The sequence below is a fragment of the Maylandia zebra genome, linkage group LG23, assembly GCF_041146795.1.
Source record: "Maylandia zebra isolate NMK-2024a linkage group LG23, Mzebra_GT3a, whole genome shotgun sequence".
Taxonomy (NCBI): Eukaryota; Metazoa; Chordata; class Actinopteri; order Cichliformes; family Cichlidae; genus Maylandia; species Maylandia zebra.
The window spans coordinates 17,229,974-17,250,536 of NC_135188.1; the positions used below are offsets into that span (position 1 = coordinate 17,229,974).

Consider the following 20,563-nt stretch of genomic DNA (forward strand, 5'->3'; position numbering starts at 1 on the left):
GGCCTTTACACACCAAGCAAGTTGTAATAAAATTACATGAAATTCTGAATTTTTCAGATGCAAACTGGTCTCTAAAGTATGTACATGTCATGTTTTTCCAAAAACGTGTCCTCAAAAGACACCCTGCAAAAAAGTGAAGTTAACATCAAGCATTATTGAGCTGGTCCTGATGTTCCTAAAAAAGAAAAGCAAGAAAGAAAAAAAGCAAGAGATTCTCGGTTCATCCAATTCTCAAGAGAAGACAACAGCAGAGAGAATTTGATGGTTGGATCCAGGAGTTGATGCTGTATCACAACAAATGTACTTTCACACATATTTCAGGATGTCAATGGGACAGTTTGAGCTATCGTTCAGTCAGTTGACTGACCTGGAATAGAATAGAATAGAATAGTGTTATTTTATCATTTCCATATCATTGTATATTCAGTACTGGTGAATGTTTTGTACTAGCATCGCACTTGTTGCCAAATACATTGGTCAGACTGGTAAAATGTGTTTATTCACATATAAAATGTGAAAAAATTAACTTAATCCAAAACAATCAATCTTGCAAATTCATTCATGGTGTCAGTTTGAATTAAAAATAGGTATGTCCAAAAAATATTTTAAACAGACAAAACTTTTGCACAAATTTTACGCGTCTGGTGTTTAAGGGCCTCAAAGCTGAAAAATTTAAATATTTAAACCAAAAACAACACATAAATGAAAATTAGGCTTACCAAGGCAAAAATAATAGCACAACTGTAAAATCAGTCACTGAAGAGCTACAGTTCAGGTCTAACACAGACAAATGCAACTGAAGCATCAATAAACAAAACAATGCCCGCCACGCAAATAGCTGCCACATATTAATGTCTACATATTGTAACGGCGGCCCGGCGAGGAAGGAGCGGCCAGCAGGTTCAGCGGGCATGTGGTGTGGAGGTTAGCCGGACAACTTGGAGGCCAGTTAGTTAAATAGAACAACAGGCTTTTATTTGGCGTTAACAGAACAACATACAAGCCTGGTCTCCATGGCTCCACACTATTCATACATACATGTGCCGAGGTTAGGTAGTCGCCAGCGCCAGCCCATTACAATGGTACGGTCTCTCTAAACAGATGCACGGAGAGCAGCATGCTCGGCTGTAATGGCTGCCACTGCACTCGCACTAGGAGACTCTCCAACTACTATAATAACGGGACGACACCCCATAGCGGTGCTACACCATAGTAAGGGTTGTTACAAGATGTATGTAGTAGTATGAGTGCTGTGGGTACACAATAATTGTACCTTATAAATATGTGTGAATAGGTGATTTGGGCTTGAAGTCTACAGCATTTTAAGTTGCTGATAAGAGTAGAAAAGCACAATTATTATATTATATCATTATAATGATTATTCCTTTCACCCCCCACTCCCACTTTAACACAGGAAAGCAACTGATCCAATCTAACCTACTTGTTAACCTTTCATTGTGTTGCAGGTCAATAAGAATTGATAACATCACAAACATGATTATCTAAACTTTTAATTTCCTCTGAGCTGGAGATTTGACATTTGTCAGTTTTGCAGCCTTCTCCCTGTTAAATACATCATCCTAGGTCCACATACCAAAGTAAGATAGTTAAGCCAAAGAGCTGTGCTGACCGCTTTATGATTTACATTAAGTAGTTTTAATTTGGAATGACAGTAGACTGACTTTTGTACTTTTTTTTGGAACTGCTTGTATTTTTCTAAAGAGATATCAGGCTGCTCACCAACTATTATATAAAAAGGTTCAGTACATGTGAAGATTTTCAGAATTTACCTGCATATTTTTACACTACATTATCATGCATTGGTTTTACTAGCCTGGCCCACTGGAGATCAGATCAGGCTGTAAGCAGTTCAGGGATTAAAAACCATTTATTAGAGAAAAGTCAAGAAGAAGAAAAGCAAAGAAGGGAAATTGATATCCAATTAAACTTACGTTCATCTCCCCGGTCTCTGCAATCCAATTTCCAACATTATAACAGTCCAATTCACAAATCTCATTTACTTTGTGTTTGTTTCTCTTATCAGACCACAGATGAGTATTTGATAATGCCTCATAAATACTGAAATATGTTCACCAGCAGTCATGCTGAATAAATTCAGTGTTTTAGAAATTGTTACAAAATAAAAATATAGGCTAGTGACAGGAGCTGCACTACCGGATCTTTTTGTCATCCCTCTAACTGTTATCTACTCCAACCAATGGCATGGTTTAGTAACTCCAATACTTGAAAAGAGCTATAAATAACTGAGCTCTATCAAGAATGTGTTGTGCCGAAGGACTCGTTAAATAAATAAAGATTCAGAATGGATTAATTTGGAGAATATTTGCAGAAGATGATAATTGAAACCATAACCGTGGCAAAGACTTTAACCCTTTTTGTTGTTTATAAAAGAAAGGTCAAGCTGCGCAAACACCTCACTGAATTTTCCTACTCTTGTATTATTTATTTGTTTGTTTTTGAATTGTATTCCCCTTAATTATATATCCCGTTTAGGAAGAGACATGGTCCGTCCTGCCAAAATTAGATGAAATTCTGATCCACCGTGCAATACCATTGAGAAACTGGCTGGCAATGCCTTGATTTGTCATCATATCAGTGATTCTAAACACACTCAGTAAAAAGGATACAACTGAACAGATAAAGGAACACTTTTAGTCATGAATTAGCTTCCCAGAGTCTGGTCCTCAATTGAAGCGCTGAGGCACCTAACATCCAAAAAAGTGCTTTGAATGTTCAGAGAACATTTCCTGAAGATTAATTAAAGAAATTCTAAGAACGCTTGAATATGAGAGTTTAGGTTATATAGAAATATTTACATTTAAGCTTGTTTGACATATGCAAGCGTATACCCTGTTCCTGTAGTCGTTTGCACATTCTTCAATAAATCACTGCACCCATTTCCCAATAAAATATAAAGAAATGAGGGGTATCTCATGACTTTTTCAAAGTACTGTTCATAAATGTTCTTCTACATCAACATTTTGCGCATGATATAAATCTCCAGATTTGTGACTGGAGAATTGTTTTTTCAACCCCCAAAGTGCTGCTCTGCAAAAGAATGATTTGAGTAGCATACGCCAGCTTTCTTTTTCAATAAACACACTGTCAATTAAAATTGCTGAATGTCAGTCTGCTTAAATTATCTGTAAGGTGCTAGTGGAGTTTTTGTCATTTGCATATTTCACTCGTTCGTCACATCACTCGAAGTCTGCCTTCAAATTGCGTTGGTAAATAGGGCTGAGATGTTGCCAAGTTAATTGCTTATAACCCACTTGATTGCCTGTTGCTCGCTGACTAAATGACAAAAAATCAGAGATGTATATGGAGTACAAAATTAAAGGAAGTACATAGATGGATTTTTTTAAAACCCACCCCTGGTCAAAGCAGTGACACCTAACCACAGTAAGATAATGCATTGACAGATTGCCTTTAATAAAGTAGAGTCAGCATGTGGAGGCAGCCAGTAGGTGTAGTGATTATCTGAGAGGGCAGTCGGGGGAAAACTAAGGGCCAATCATTTTATCCTGGCTTGTCACCACACAGAACATAGTGTTATTTTAAAGAGAGGCAGAGAGAGCAAGAGAACAGATCAAGGGGGGGGGGGGAGTGAGAGAGAAGCATAGGGCTCACAGGAGACTTATGGCTTAGTCAGTCATTCAGCTAAACACTCCATCAGCCTATGCTTTAGTCAGTCTCATCCATATCCACCTTCTATTTTCCATCGTCCATCCATCCATCTCTCCTCTAGCTGCTCTTGTGTGATAAATCCTCACAACATCACAGCATTTTAGCCATCCCTCTATCCCTTTGTCTGTCCTATTTTAAGCATCTCATCTCACCTATGTATGTGGCAACCACACACACAGGTGCACACACATCAGGGATTGTGGAAGGGATTTATTGAAGAGGTGCTTATGACTATTTGAGGGATGTGCTTAGCTTGCGGGAGAGATTCAACTTCTCAGTGGTCTGAGAGAACTAGTCACTTTAAAAATTATGATGCCTGTATGTACAACCAAGCGTGTGTGAAAGATATTGAATCTGGTGCTGGTGATTTGCACTCTGGGTTTTAATTTTTCAGAATATACGGTACATGATTACAATAATATGGACATTTTACAAATATAGTTTATAAAGACGGCTAGGCAGGCCAAGAGAAAGGAGAAAGCACGAGCAGCACAGCTACCTCTGTGACAACAGAATACTGAACTACGCTTCAGTTTTTCAGCTACTGTATCCTTATTATGCATGATGCTGTAGAATCAAGGACACCATGGACATGTTCTCATAGTTTTCATGTAGATTTCGCAGTCTTTCCTCAGCTGTTTAGCCCAAAATATGAAATACAGCGCTCGTACTAGCTAGAAAAATCTTAATTCCACAGGTCGCTTTTGCAACTACACTTCATAGTATTTTTTTGTTATACATATTTTTACATATTTCAGAATATTTACCATTCTTTATATTTTTAAATATTTTCATTATGTGTTAGCTAACTGCAATAAAATGTCCTTATTTTTACACTTGCTGTATTGATCTTATCTCTCAATCTCACTGTCAGATGAGAAAACTGGTACTGGGTAATTATTACAGCATTTCTCAAGATATTTTAAGACAATAATTGCAACATTTGCAGCAATTAGCATTTACATTTTTTACAAAACCTCTGAATAAATCTACGCTATAGGTAAGACTGGGGAAATATCACGGAAGACTATAAGCAGACAACTTTCTACTTCTCTGCTTTGAGTTTGATACTCTACACTTAAATGTCCATTCTCTTATCTTTCATTATTGGCACTGGACAGAAATGCTGAAATCATGATGGATACTGTGCTGGTTTCATATAAAAAAAAACCTAGCCTGCTGACTGTCGTGTCTCGAGGCAGCCTACTCGTGAACAAGGCTGACTGGCTGTTGTTCAGGCTGTTGACTAGGGAATGTAGCCTGTGTGCTGGCCTGTCAGTCTGGATCAGTGTGCTGTGTGCCCTTGGCTCCCACGAACAGAGTTAAACTCCAGCACAGAGCCTAGGGCACTTCGCACACACGGTCCACGCAAGCACACACAAAAAAATACACACATGCTAGCCTACGGAACAGTAAGGTATAGGAGTACTGAGAGGATGTGTCCATGTGTTCACCATGTTCGACTTCTCTTCCTTTCTTTACCTTCTCATCAAACAGCTTTCATTGCCTCCCCCCCTTTCTTTCTACTCACATTAGAAAATGTTGTCACATGCTCAATCTACTCTGATAAAATCAACTAAACCCTTTCCCCTCTCCACTTCAGGAAACACCCTGTTCTCCAAGAAATAAATGAAAATGCCTAGGATTGTAAAGTGGCATGTAATCTGTTAAATACATTGTATATCCATGTATTTATGATATACTATAAAGAGATGGCTTGCGGTAAGGCTTACAGATTTTGGATTGTAATGCGCTCCCTAAACAAGACTTTGTTTTATATATCATTTGAACTACAGGAATTTCAAGAAGAATTTTACTGGGATTGTTTTGCTGGGCACATAATTTTAACATATTAAAACATGTTACCACCAAGCAATGAAGTATTAATAGTAATTGGTCATTTCAAGTATTTCTGTGAGACAAAGGCAGGATGTATAAAACCTGAAAGAACTTTTGCAGAACTGATGTATGTTTCAGATGGAGGGTTAGCGATGTTTTCTAGAGCAGGTCAAGGCCCACATGTTGAAGTGTAGGAAAGCTTAAATAACAAAGCTTACATTTCTTGTATTTTGTGGACTTTTGTTGTAAGTTTACACAATTACTTATACTATTTTGTGAAATTCACCCTTCAAAGTATTCACTGCAAATTTACTGTGTGCTTCATTTCATTGGTTATTTTTTTTTTGTTCTTTGTAACTTTGTCAATGTGCTGCCATAAGTAGCTCGATCCATTCATACTAATGTTGAGACTGCCCGGTGAACTAACAGTTTTTTCCATTTTTCATCTGTTTACAATTTCAGAAGGAATCAAAAACATTTTCATGTCCTCTCTGGTCAGGTGTTTTGCACACCTTAGATGTCATCTTTATCGCAGCAACAGTTATATATAAATTAGATGCAAATTATGAAATAGTGACGCGTCAACATCCATTCATGTAGACAATGTGAGTGGAGAAAACACTTTTGTATGTCTATGAAATTAAGTGTGTATATGTGCTTGGATTTATAGAATTTGAAGATCATCCAGTATGATGTTAGAGCGATGTTCTGATTAGAAACCTTCAATGTTACACACATACCACCCACACAAATGCTGCTGCAGACCATGCACATCCTTCATGGCAGTGGTATTCCCTGAAGGCAGCGGCCTCTTACAGCAGTCCAATGTGCCCTGCCAAACACACACACACACACACACAGCCTAATAACCTTACATGAATTATGTGTGCATTAAGCATTCATCGGCCTGCATTGTATTCAATTCAGTCACCTAGACAGAGAATAATCAATGTGTGGAAATTTTCTCTCGGTCACAAAGTCTAACAGTAGGCGTCCATACTAAGCGGCTTGGTGCCATGAGTACCACAGCAGGGATAAAATGGAAAGTGACCGGTGTTATCTGTGTGGGTGGTGGAAGAGCTGAGTTCTCCCTACTCTGTTTGCTTCACCTGGCAGACATGTTTTGCGTGGTTGCAGGGGGTTGGGGTCAATGGGGAAAGCAGTAGGTTGGCGTGAAACTGGCTTTCCTCACCACCACACTGGCTCAGCGTGAGATGTATCCCTTCAGGACAGAGGCACAGGCAAGTACAGGCTGCCTCCTGAAAGCTTTCACACACACACGCACACACACACACATTCAACTTAAAGCACAATCACACATAAAAGGACACACAATTATGCACCCAAATCACAAGGAACCTGTGCAGGTTAGATCATTATACCTCATTCCTAACCTTTTACATTCACCCTCCCCAGTATCCATTACCTCTCTTAATCACTCGACTCATCTTTCCAACCTGTGTTACACTTGGTGAGAGTTCAAGTCTACTTCAAAGACATAATTACTGTAGCCAGTTAGTTTGAGGAGCACATTTGAAAAACCTTCCTCTCTCGAGTCCCTGAGGTTCCACAGAGACCCTTAAGGAGCTGGTTGCTGTTAACAGATGACCACCTGCCATAACATCTCCACTGCCATTGGTAGGCGAATGTGTGTGTGTGTGTGTGTGTGTGTGTGTGTGTGTGTGTGTGTCTGTGTCTGTGTCTGTGAGAAGAGAAGAGAAGAGAAGAGAAGAGAAGAGAAGAGAAGAGAAGAGAAGAGAAGAGAAGACTTCAGTAGCTTTGTCTCTTGGAAGTACAGCTATCCATTAACGTTGCTCCACTTCTACTGTTGTTTCTCTACAAACCTCTAGTCTGAGTAATGCATGCCTGCACATAGGCACACTCATGCACATACAAAGACACACTCCCTGGCCATGTAACAGCCTTAACCTTAACAGCTTTCAGCTAATACAAATGTGTGAAAGGACTTGAAGACTCTAAAAGTGACACCCTCTGGGGCAAATGTAAGACAAAAAAGAGCAAAGCCATCATCTCATAATTCATCAACTTGGCTTCACATCAACACTATGGAAATAGTTTATTTATTTTTCAAGAAGTCCTGGAGGATACTGTGTCGAGTCTTTCAAGCTGCTTGCACTGTAGCATAAAAAAGTATTATTCAGCACTTGCAGATAATTCAGCAGGGACTGTCACAGTTATTAAATCTGGGAGAAAAAAAATTATGTAAACACAGCCAATGATTATCGGCTTTCACCACAGCGTCTGTACGAAGTCATTTCAGAATGCTAGCAAAAGGCTCTCATAACCTAAGAGCAAGGGCCAGGGCAGAGTGACGAAAAGCTAATCGTGAGCACTAAATGACAGTTCAGTGGGTCACTTTGCATAAAACCGTGTGCCTGTGCGACGCAGAATTGTTTTGTTAATGGTCACACCTGTTGACATGCAGTTGGATTATCCTGTAGCAGACCATTCAAAGATAATATGACCACTGATAACCCAGATAAGATGGGTGTCAACTAGGGCTGAGCAATAATATGATAAAGATAACTACCGCTAATAACTAAAAACCTTTCCTCAGTTGTAATATGAGTCATGGTCAATGTGAAATGGACAGAATTCATCTCATCCATGTTTTGACAGACAATTTAAAAGGGCAGTAACAATAAGAATAGCTTCCTGTCAAACCAATCATGTGGTTGGAACAGACTTGGAGTCACGTCAGATTAGATTGACACACATGGCGTAGGAAGAGCAGCCGGCAGCAGCACATGTGCAGGTGCATGGGCTACTCCAGACGTACGCACTAGTATGTTAGCAATGTGAGGAAGGTAAAAGATGATGGCAAATGTGAAGACAATGGAAAACTTGAACAACAGACATGACACCCTGAGGGACACAGACCCAGGCTATTTAAAGTCCAACAAAGAAGCAGAGTGACATATACTGCAAACTGTGTCAAAAGCACGTTCCCCCAAAGGCAGATAACACCACAAATTCTTTTTATGCTTCTGAAGCAGTGCCATCCTCGCACGGTGCACAGTTGACTGTTTACTTGCACAATGCAATGCACAATGCAAGACTTCACAGTTCCAAACACTTATGTACCATACCTTACAACAAAAAATAAAGAAAGACACTGATGTCATAATACAATAGCATACCTTATTGTAAAATACACGATATCAACAAGAGCAGTCAAAAAATGTTCAGTTTAAGCAGCAGATGAAAGTACTGACTCTTGTTACCAAAAACATTTCTCAGTCAAATGGTAGTTTCCAGTGTATAAACAGATTATAGAGCCAAACAACTGTCACACTATCACTTAGGAATGGTCAAGTTACACACTTGGTCCATCAGCTGTATGAGCATCAATGCCCACTTTATTGAGGCAGTACTGCACTTCTTTTTTTTGTCTTTAAAAAAACTTTTTTTTAAGTTTATTTATTGTTAGCAATGTAGCACAGCTGAGTTAATACGTGATTTTTTATGTTCTCCTTTGATTGCATCTATTTATATCTGGACTTTTTTTCCCCAATAATTGAAAACGGCCTGAATATGAGTTTATCTATATATACAGTATATTTACAGTATATTATATAACTACACTGTTCATGAGCAAGTATATTTTTTTCAGATGTTTTTGGATCCATATCTACATCTACATTTATTTACTGGCCAAAGAATTTAGTTGACACTGTAACACCAGAAGCTTTTACTGTTTCAGAATTAAGATTTTACTTTCACATATGTATGTATACCATTGCATAGAGTTGCAGACAGACACCCACTCCACTCACTGGCAGATAATCCGTTGATGTTCAGAACACCTTACAACATTTTATGAGCGATATCAAGATATCAGTAAAGCTCCCATTTCAACAAGAACAATTACATTTTAATGAACGGTTATCATAAACGTTATCGCGACTGGCAAATATATTAATATTAGCTGTTTAACTGTTCGCGACCAATAACCAACAGCAAAATCAGCCATCTGTAATCAGGTAAGGTAGTGGCTAGGAGCGATGTCTAATTAATGAAACAACAATGCCAATGTTGGCGTGAGACAGGAAATGTTATCAGGGGTGTTATCAGTGTAATGTTAATTGACAGTGTTCATTTAACAAGATAACGAAAATATTTAAGTCTAAACAGTGTTTGTCTTAAAATGTAAACTTTTAACTAAACTTCCATTTTTTTGTGTTTTTCAGAAAACATGAGCTCTGACCTAGACCTTGAAATCAATGTCACCTGGGCCTTGGCTCAAACAAGATTTTAAGGAGTTGTTCCTATGGTATCAATTTGACAAACCTAGGTGACTTCCTTCTTGAGTTATCGCATCCATAACATTTTTAGTAAACTTGACTTCTGCCTTTGACCTTTATGTCGCTGAGATTCAAGCTCGTCTGAGATGTTTAATAGCTGCACGTATGGTATCGTTTTCAAAATCCTAAATCGACTGATTCTCAAGTTATTACATTCACAAATTTGGTGTCCATACCGCTCCTCTGCTCGTCTGTCCCACAGGGTAATAACAGTACCCCATCAGCCTTTTACAACTGAGGGGTAAAAATCTATTGAGTGTCAAGTATTTACCTGGGTGTCCATACTAAATTTAAAATGATAATATATTCTAATCTGCAGATTATTAATCTATTAAAGAAAGTCATGACTGGAAAGGCATGACATTTTCTCATAATTTGAAGAAATGACAAACTATGTTCCATTTACCTAACTCATCTAATGTAAGACTAGGCAACAGGACACAGACTTGTAACAGCTCTTGTTATGTTATAAAGGTATGGATTTATTTCCATTTCACTTGTTGTCTAAATAACTTTCATCTTAATATTACAGCTTTTATCTGACCAACATAATTTAACTAGGCATTACCAGCTCCACACTGATAATCACAGGGAGCTTAAAACCTCGGTAAAAAATTGTGAATGTTTAAATCACAATTTTAGACTGTTTATAAAATTGTTACACTGCTACATTCTACTTACTACACAATACATAGCTATTCAGTTCTGACTGTTACTCTTGGCACAAATAATTCTTGTTTTGAAGAACAATTTAATTTGAATGGGATTTCTAGGGACACTGGGTATACAGTAACAAGAAGCACTTGTTTACAAAGAAAAACCTCCCAGAAAAGCAAAAGAAGGCTACAGTAGAATGCTGCTGCATTGAGCCATCCCCCACACACCACCCCTCAGCTCAACATCACTAAACCAGTGAGTAACAAATGAAAATGCCGGTTTACTCGTTTCAGACTTTCTAATCTCAAAACAAATGTTTTAGTACAGATAAGCTCAGAGAAACATAAAACAGAGTACTCGCTTTCAACCACTGCATACAGCTACCAAACAAATCCTGACATATTACATTCATCATTTTAATAATGCAGTAACATTAGACAAGTAGTTGCAACATGTTCACAATATAGTAGCTAGCAGTTTGTTTCTCACTTGGAAGCACATCCAGTTGGAAGATATTTGGCTCTGTTTCAATATTTAATTTGCAGTTTGAGTTGGATTCCCACAGTTAATCCCACAGTTTGGTTTCCAACATCGGGCTGTTTCTTTTTAAGACTATTATTATGTTTTCCTAACTGCTATACTCTTCAAAAGTAGTGTTAAGTGTAGGATGATGGTTTTGTGGCAAAAGCAAAACACTTTATTGTCTGTATCACAATGACATTTATATTTTCTACACCTGTTCAGCTCGTTCAGCTGGGCTCACACAGCAAAGAAAGCAAGAAAAAGAGTTCACCAATGTGCCTATATAGACCTTTCTGTCAAATGAATGTTTTGTCCCTGCCCATTATTATTCGAGGGTTCTCCTTACTGACAAAATCAGAGAAAGGTAGAGTATAGCATATACTTAAATTTAATGCTATGGTATCTTCGCACAGTCCATTGTTGCATATCAGCGCGTTAATCACCATTTATACCAGAAATTCTCATTAAAGCAGTGACTCATTTTGGCCAGACTGAGAATAAAAATAATTATTTCAATTCTGCTTCAGTTTTTTTTTGCATGCTGGCTTCTTACACAGAAATGTAGATGGGTGTGAAGTCATATGGTGATTCAGTTATTTGACACGTTCAACAAATGTCACCCTGCAACACTACTTCCTGCAAATCATGTGACTGGTAGGAAGTCATGTTGCGTTCTACTGAACATTATATGTGCATTACATATAGCTTTTAATGAAACTGACTGTAAAGGTGGTCACATTAAAAAACTACTTGATGTAAAAATGAATAGACATATTTGTTATTTGTCCTCTAACTGCTATTTATTACATTTTTCTGACATTTTTCTTGCATAAACCTCACAAATTGCAAGGAAGAAGTGGCCATGTAGATGTGGTTCATCTCTATCTGGTTTTGGTGGAGTTTCAAGTACTAGAAATGAGTGTAAATGAGCTAGAGTTCATTTGAGTCCATTTTGACCTATCTAGAGGCTAGCTCTCAGTGTCTTAAAAATCCCCTACATTACAGGAAGCACTGCCTGAAACGTCTGGGGAAAAAAAGAACAACATCAAGTTTATATCGTTTTTTCACATCTAAAGTAAAAAAGCATGTTGTGTGTATTAGAAAAAAAATGTAATATAATGTACATTTTTTTTTTGTTTTTTTAAAAGGTTCCTTCATGTAATAATCTACTAGAGGGTGTGGGGGGGCCACAGCCCCGTCCTCCAGGGCGTGAAGCAGGTGTGGAGGAGATCAAAACTCCAGACATCCAGAGGCCCCCAGAACACAAGAGACCAAGGAAGACCAACAGAGGGGCAGCTGCGCCACTGTCCCGGAAAGAGCTGAGGAGAGTCCCAGATGAGGGCTCACTCAGCAGCCGCGGAGCAGAAGCCAGGGGGAGTTGCAGTGACGCGCCCGTGAGCTCCGCCGGCAGCCAGCTGCGCCTGAGTGACCGAGCCCCAGGCCGAGAGGCCGGGGGCACCCCACCTCCGAAGTGGCCCGAGCGAGCCCCAGGCTCCAGGCCCCGATAAGCGGCCGCCAAGGAGTGAGCCGGTGTGTACCTGGACGCCCATCCCCGGACACAAAGAACCACCAACGCACCGATGTCTGAGGGGGTCCGCCACTGGCAGGGGAAGTGGTGGTAGGGGGAGATAGGCCTCCAAACCTTGGAGGGCCTGAGATGTCCCCAGAGAGGTGGCGCCTGACACCCAACCTGACATATAGACACAGACATACAGGCACACACAGATACAAACATCCATTCCCACCCTCATGCTCTCATATGCACTTACTCCACACTCAACCAACGTGGAGACAGACATAAAGAGACGTTGTACACACGATCACACTCCCCAAGCGTACTCTACAAACCGGGTCTAGGTGCCCCCGCCCCTGGAGGGGGGAACTGCACCCAGACCCAGGTGGTGTTTCCCTTTTCCCTGCGGTGGGGGGAGGCAGACCGCCCCGACTCCGCAGCAGCAGGAAGGCTCCACACTCCAGACCGCAGTCGGACGGCCAACTCCTCCTCCTAGCCCCCCCGCTCCAGCAGGTCGCAGAGAACGGGGGTGAGAGAAGACTCCAAACCTCCCTCCACCCGCTCATTGTAATGTTGATGCATGTGTGTTCTAAGGTGCATTTAAAACCCAGGAGGGCATGGAGCTACCTGCCAGAGAGCAGCAGGTAAGCGCATGGTCCCTCCTGCTAGCCCTCAATGTCTACGTGTATTTAACATTGAGAGGTGGGCAACGACGCCAGGGGTGGGGTGTACACCCTGATGGTACTTTGGACTCCGTGTATCGTGCCCACCCCCAAGATCCTATATGTATGTGTAATGAGAGTGTGAGTAATGTGAATGTCTAAGTTGTGGGATAAAATTGAGGCAGAGGCAGCCAGAAGGGGACGGGGGGGGGGGGGGGGGGGGGGGGGGGGGGGGGGTAGCCTCCTCTGCACCCTGGTGACATACCCCTACTCCAAGGTCCTGCATGTGTGGGTGGTTGTGGTGGAGCGGGAAGAGGGAGGCAGCTGGAGATGGGGAGGGAAGGAAGGGAGGGGCAAGTGACCCCTCCCTGGGGCCAGCTCCCCCGCTGACCCCAGTAGGCACCCCCATACTCCGCGACCCGCCAGGGAAAGGGGGCCCAGGCCCATCCAGACCGGGCCCAGTGCAGCAGCGCCGCCCGGCCCCACAGAGCCCGGGACAGTCCACCCAACCCCACCACAGAGAAAACTGCACCCACCCCACCATCCACTCATCTTCCAGACTACATAAGACAATAAACACCCAGGCTGAGATCTTCCTCCACCTCTCCTGTATCTCCCCCTCCTGAGGAGAGGAAAGCTCCTGCAAGATGTGACAATCTCCCCCACCAGTTGAAGAGCCCCCCAGGTGGCTCGACGCACCGGCGGCACCCTGCTCCAGGGCTGGGCCCCCATGCACCCACCCGCCCACAACCCCGGCAACACACCAACCAGGACCCAAGCCCCCGAGGCCCGGTCCGGGTCCCAGCCCAGAGACGGAGCGCCCCCAGAACCTCACGCCCATCCCGGACCCACCCAGGGCCAGCCAGGCTACCAGGTCAGTAACCCACGTCCGTCAGCAAGCGCGTCCATGCTCACAGGTGTACACACGGGTGGTCACACCCACAAACTACACCCTTTTTGGCTCCTACCTCAAAGCACACTGTGTTCTGTTGATCTTATGTGCTGCACAATAATGTTTAACATTTAGTATTTACTGTCATATTCCCATATATCATTGTGATGTTGTTTATTCTATTACTCTTGTTCTCTTCTGCTTGCTTTCTTTTTTCTTTCTCAGCAGGTGATCCAGGTGATTGATATATGCATTTTTTTTTCTCTGCCCGTTCTGTTGGTTTTTGTCTTTTGCCCTTCTCCCCCGTCCCTCTTCTCAGCTGTTTCTCTTTCCCTCTTTCTTTCTCCCCTTCTTTCCCCCAGTCAAGTCTGTCCCGTATTCAGTAAGTGAAAATAAAATAAACAATAAAAGGTGAATCAAATGGACCATTACGGCAAGGCTGGGATGGTCAGTTTGGTAAAGTAAATCCGTTGGGCATCTTTCTTTGCCTTTAGACAACAATTCTGATGGCAAAAGAGCCAAATGGGACAGGCCAAAAAAAAAAAAAAAAAAAATGTACATTTTTATTTTGTTTATTAAAATTTTAAGGGTGACCCAGCGTGCATGTAACCAAGACCTTCTTAATCCCAGTTCACCGGTTACTCATGTGAACTCTGGCTCTTCACATTCTCTTTTAATGAAAAGGCTCTTGTGTAATCATTGTTTTTTGATGTCAAGAGGAAAAAAGTGTTTAATATCTGAACTACGAGGTGTGTGCAACAGTGGACAGCACATAATTTCTGACACCAGCAGACAAGCATTCAACTCTTATGTATGAATATTTTTTATTTATTTATAGATTTTACTTCTGTATGCAAATGTACCTTTTTATTACAATTTGATTAAGGTTTAAAGTGTGTGGTGAATTTAAGGTTAAATTATATCCTTTAACAAGGTAAAAGACAAACCTTGACGAATTTCTCAGACATTTCCTTAGTTATTACAGTTTCTTGTCACATGACATAAGTAGGACAGTAGAGTACATAGTCTCACATAATGGGGGACTCTTGTTGACTCTCTTAGATTTTGCACAACATGATAATACATTATCAGTGCAGGACATTATGATAGTTCAACTATATAGAAAAATATAGCTATTGGACCACACCTATTATTTTTTTAATTCGGGCTTTTTCAGTCCTACTAGGTGTGCACCTAGCTATGCAGTCTACCTTTACAAACAAGAATGAGTCACAATAAAGAACTCACTGAGTTCGATTGTAGTATTGTAAAAGGGTGCCACTGTTGCAACAGGTCATTTTGTGAAATCTGCTCCTAGTTATTCCACATTCAACTGTAACTTCTGGATTACAGCATGCACATATGACTAACCAATGGTTCCAACATTAAGAAGAGAAGTGGCAATACATGGTGCAGATGACAAGTTTGCAGTTAAAAGGTACTTCAACAAATCTGGGTCCTCCTGAGACCTCCTGTGCAATTCTGTGCTACAGACAAAGTTCTCCAACTCTTTAAACAAAAATTGGACTCCTGAGATGTTACAAGGCTCAATTGTCTTCTCACTCCATTGCGCCGTTTTCAGCAGCACCTGCCATAAACAAGGTTCCCACAAAGAAGTCGCACAAAACAGTATTCTGTTTTGCTGCACACCATGTTTATCCCCTCGGCCATCCCTGGTGCACCTTCGTGTCTACTTCATTTGAGCAGGAACAGCTTGCTCCATCTCAGAATATTTTATAGGGATGGGTCTGTTGGTGGAATTGTGACTCTCTGGCTCCATTCATATATCATGTCAATGTGTAAATGATCACTTCTGATGAGTTTCACATTTTGATACATCCTGTCTGTACCTTCTGTTTTTAAGCATGCAGACTGACTGTTTTATTTCACAATCCATGCAATTAATAAATTCAAAAAGATAAAAGAAGCGACATGAGCTTCAGCACGTCCTAGAGCCCAGGAGCTTCCAAATGTTGAAGCAGAATCTCAGCATCAAACTATTAAAGCCAGAGAAGAGGAATTATAGTTTATACTCTTACTCCTACTGTTCATAGGTTCCCCACAAACGTAAAAGTGTTTTGTAGCTGTAATAAACACAGCATGTAGTGGTGTTTTGCATGAGTGGATAACCTTGATATGTGTCTGTTTATGTTTCCCCCCTACTTTACTTTGGGTTGATTTGGTTTATTTAATAAAAAAAAATAATAACTAACTGAATCTCTATTCTTGTATATCGTGGCCTGGATCTGTAAGCACCAACAACTTGCAAATGTAAACTTGAACCACTTTTATCTTAAATATTAAAGACAAATTAGCTCAGTGAAAATCCCTGTGCCCTCTCTGTAGCTCTGTCAATACTTAATTTATTTTGTGCTGTCTCAGGAAAGAAAGACGCATATTTAAAATCCTCTAATTGTTTCTTCATCACCACGATTCGAGTGTAATTAGATCTTAAAATATGGTACATTCAGCAGTGTTTCTATACCACTGATTCAACAATACATAATCTTCACTTTACCACTTAAAACCCTTAGATAGGTCCCGTTTCCATATGACCAATTTAAAAAAGTGGTTAGTAGTAAGTCATGGCTTGTCCGTTTATTAGTAACAACACAGATATGAGTAGAATAACCAGTGCTCTCGTGTCTGGGGAGAAAGAAAATATCTCAAGAATGCTGGTAAATTGTTAAGAAGGAACAGGCTGGAGTTTATATTCAGCTCAGATCAGTGTTCATAGTGTTACATTTGGAGGATTATTCACAAGGACCAAACCCAGTGGCACAAAAACAGTTTAAAGTAGAACTTCCCTGCTTTACACAAGAGAAACTTCCAAAAGAAATAAATAAAAATGTAAAAACAAATAAATAAAAACCGAGTGGAGAGTGAGGTGAAACAACAGGACCACAGCATGAGTCACCAACAAATCTATAATTTACAAACTAGCTCCCTGCCATGCACAGAACTGGTATATGAGAAGGAAAGTAGAAAAATGTTGGTTAAAAAGGATAGAGGTGTGTGATGAGCAAAAAGAAGATCACACTGATGAGTGGCGAATGGACATTTTCTTTCAGGGCTAAGCTATGTAGATCAGATCCCCTGAGACACAGAGGTATGAACTGACTGCCCCCTACCTCCATCCAAATCACACATACAAACACATCCACAGCAAACACAGCAATGCGAAACTTCATTAAAAAGGTCATCTGCAGATCATGTCATCATCAACTACTGCCAGGAACAGTGTTCCGCTCACATGATTGCCCTCCTTTCACTCTTCATCCACATCTCATTACTAGATGAATGAAACAGTTTAGCCTTGAGATTTCTTATACTATGCGTTCCGTGTTTATTCCAGAATGTCATTATGAGTTATGCCATGTCTTTCTTTTAATTTAATCAAGTGGGCCCTAAGGTGCTTTAATTACATACTGTGGTAATTTGGGGTAGGTGGTAGTGGCATATGTAGTCCGGGGAATCCGCATTCCCTAGTTTAGTTACTAGATCTTTGGAAATCTCAACAAATGCATTAGTATCTTGATCTGCTGTGCTGCCTTTGAACAGTAGCCTATTTGAAGCAAATACATAAATATGCATGATTGTCCAGCCTTGATTGGGATCTTCGGGGCATTTGAAAAGATGCTCTAATAGCTCAAGAAGTGCAGACATTTCTGTACCTGAGCTCTTTCTCACCATCTCAAAAGGTACCTGATCTGGGCTGAACTTAAAGGGGTGTAAGGGTAACGGGGTAAGGGGTAATGCCATTAAATATTGTATCTGACCGGAGTACATCGAAGCATCCACGCGTCCTTTTTTGCTGCATTTGTGTGTGTGTGTGTGTGTGTGTGTGTGTGTGTGTGTGTGTGTGTGTGTGTGAGACAAGTCGCTGAGGCGTGCACACACAAATACCGCATTCATCCAGTTTTATATGATGATGGTGCCCCCGCAGCGGCCAACGGGCGCAACTTTCCTCCTCCTCCTGGATCGAGGAGAGGATAGAGAGACTCCATTCAACACACACACACACACACACACACACACACACACACACACACACACACACACACACACACACACACTTTATGAATCTCCCTCCATCCTGACCCTCAGCAATCAGCCTGAGAGGAGGTTTGCATTCATTTGATTACCAAGAGAAAACGAAGACAAATTTCGATAAATGTTAAGTATCAGCTGCACACCAAACACATTGCCTCAAATGTTTAATGCTGACAATTTTTTTTAAATATTTTCTCTTTCATTAACAGAAGCTCCTCCTGAACAGTGACAGAAATGCACGCTCACAAACAGTCTGCAGGTGGTAAGCGATCGACCGACGGTAACGAATATCAGCTATATGTCCTATTTCAAAAGCAAGTCAGTATTTTTACGAAAAACAAGAATCACTGAGCCTTTTTCACCTAAAGGTTTCTTTTCTAAAGCAAGTATTTTGCGCAGCTTGGTCGGCGAGAGTGCGCAGCTCTGTGCGTTCATGCGCTTGGAACGGAGTGAGAGAGTCAAAAGTGGCAGACAGAAGAAGACGAGATGCTGCTTTCTGCTGTGCACGGGACGCTCATCAAGGCGCAGATCCTCCCATGACTTACATCTTAGACTAAGAAGAAACAGGGTCATTTGGAGATGTTTAATGCTATTCGTTATTTCAACCACATAAACTTGTCCTCGACCACATCTTGTAAATAATTCTGCAGTGTAAATCATGAAGTCAAAAAAACAAAAAAACAAAATCAACCCACTGCATCACAGTTGCTGATTCTACCGGTGAATTCTCAAAGCCCACAGAAACCCGACAGTGCTCAGAGTTAAGTATGAGCGTGTGTTTACCGTTAAGAAACGATCCCATGCGCTGTTTTTTCCACCTCAGACAATATTCCTCTGTGCCTTAAGTCCCGTTAGGTTAAGGTCCAGTCCTTCCAAAAGCCACATAGTACCCCTGAAAAAATCCCGACGCTCAAGCGTTGGAAATAAGCCTTGGAAATAAGACTGGCGCACTTTTCACTCCAGAGGGTAGAAACTCGGGTTAAATGCGGTCCAACATTTACACACGGGCAGAAAGAAATTAAGGAAACCCTTTTAGTCCAAAACAAGTGCTCCGTTAATCCAAAATGGGTTTTTTTATTCACAACTATAAAATTCTCCTGTGACAGAAGAAACCATTACGCTCCGGGTCTTTTGACGCGAATCGGTCTACATGTTAATGACGGTCACGTTAGAGAAAAAGAAAGAACAGTGGGATTTTTTTCCCCCCCATCGTCCGCTCCTCACGATTCAGGTTGCACTTGGCTGATAAAACGCCGTCCTCTCTTTCTCGCTCTCTCTTCCTCTCCCCCCTCCTCCTCCTCTCCTCCAGCCCCCAGTCTCTCTCGGAAGCTTTCGTGGAGCAGAGACGCACCTAGCGGCCTAAGAGGGAACTCCACAGCCACATGAGTTTATTCCCACCCCGCCCCCTATACAGACTGCTCTTAAAGAAACATTAAAATGTGAGACTTTTTTGCGTGTGTGTAAAAAGAGAAATCAATAAAACCTTCGTGAAGTGTGATTTGAAAAGTTAGACCACCATTCAGCTTGTTGCTTATATATAACAAAGATTTAAAAAAAGGTAAACTCCTATTGCCCATTGGTGTACAGTAAAATATCTTTAACACTCATGCTTTATGAATAATTATAAATAATAATGTTTGAAAATATTAATATTAAAAGTAGTTTTCAAAATGTATCGTTTTGTATTTTGAAGCCTGTTTCATATAAGCTACAACAACAAAAAACACAACATTTTTGCATTACCTTAAAATAAAACAAGTAAATAGTGTAAATACTGAAATTATATGTCTATCACCATTATCAACATATAGATATTTTCATATGATTTTAAAGGCATTAGGCTGAATGTTTAAAATGTTTAAAATTGATTGTTAGCAGTCTACTGTATTATTACAAAAATATTACCATAATATTAGTCAGAGGTTTTTGCTGGCATCTTTAAAAGGGTTTCTCGGTAATATTATCTTTTTTCTAGTCATTCATAATGCTGTCATTTGAATTCTACGCCACTATTATAATATAAATTTTAGTAACAGGTTATTGCATGGTCATCCATTTGGAAATCACATAGGAATTTATAAACGACCTTGATTAAATTATTACCATGTTCTTACTGAGGTGGAAGGTAAACTGTCACCAAAATCTCTACTCCCAGGGATTACTGGTGTCTAACTGCCAAACACAAGTCTCAGCTCTGATTTACCTTAAAATAGTGTCTCTTTCTCAGTAGTCTGAGTTACATTCCCCTCATGGGGGATATGGGTTAGCTTAATTCTAACACTTAGAAAGACATGGAGACCTTTGGCTTTTCTCCTGTGAAGAGCTTCTGGAGCTGAGAAAGTGGGAATACCAAAAGAAGAGAAAAGATGTCTGTGCTTTCAGTTTATCAAAA

General features: G+C 40.6%; 1 protein-coding gene across 4 annotated transcripts in view; it reads right to left on the minus strand.

Annotated features, from left to right (window-relative positions):
- nlgn1 (neuroligin 1) overlaps positions 1–20,563 on the minus strand; it is a 377,293-nt gene that overhangs the window by 270,993 nt on the left and 85,737 nt on the right. For 3 of the 4 annotated variants that reach the window (XM_004552941.3, XM_004552940.3, XM_004552938.3), the window contains exon 1: positions 18,955–19,448. The exons of the other annotated variant lie outside the window; for it this stretch is intronic. The gene's annotated coding sequence lies outside the window, so the exon portion shown is untranslated. Of the gene's footprint in view, positions 1–18,954; positions 19,449–20,563 lie in introns of those variants that run through there. 4 annotated transcript variants of the gene reach the window in all.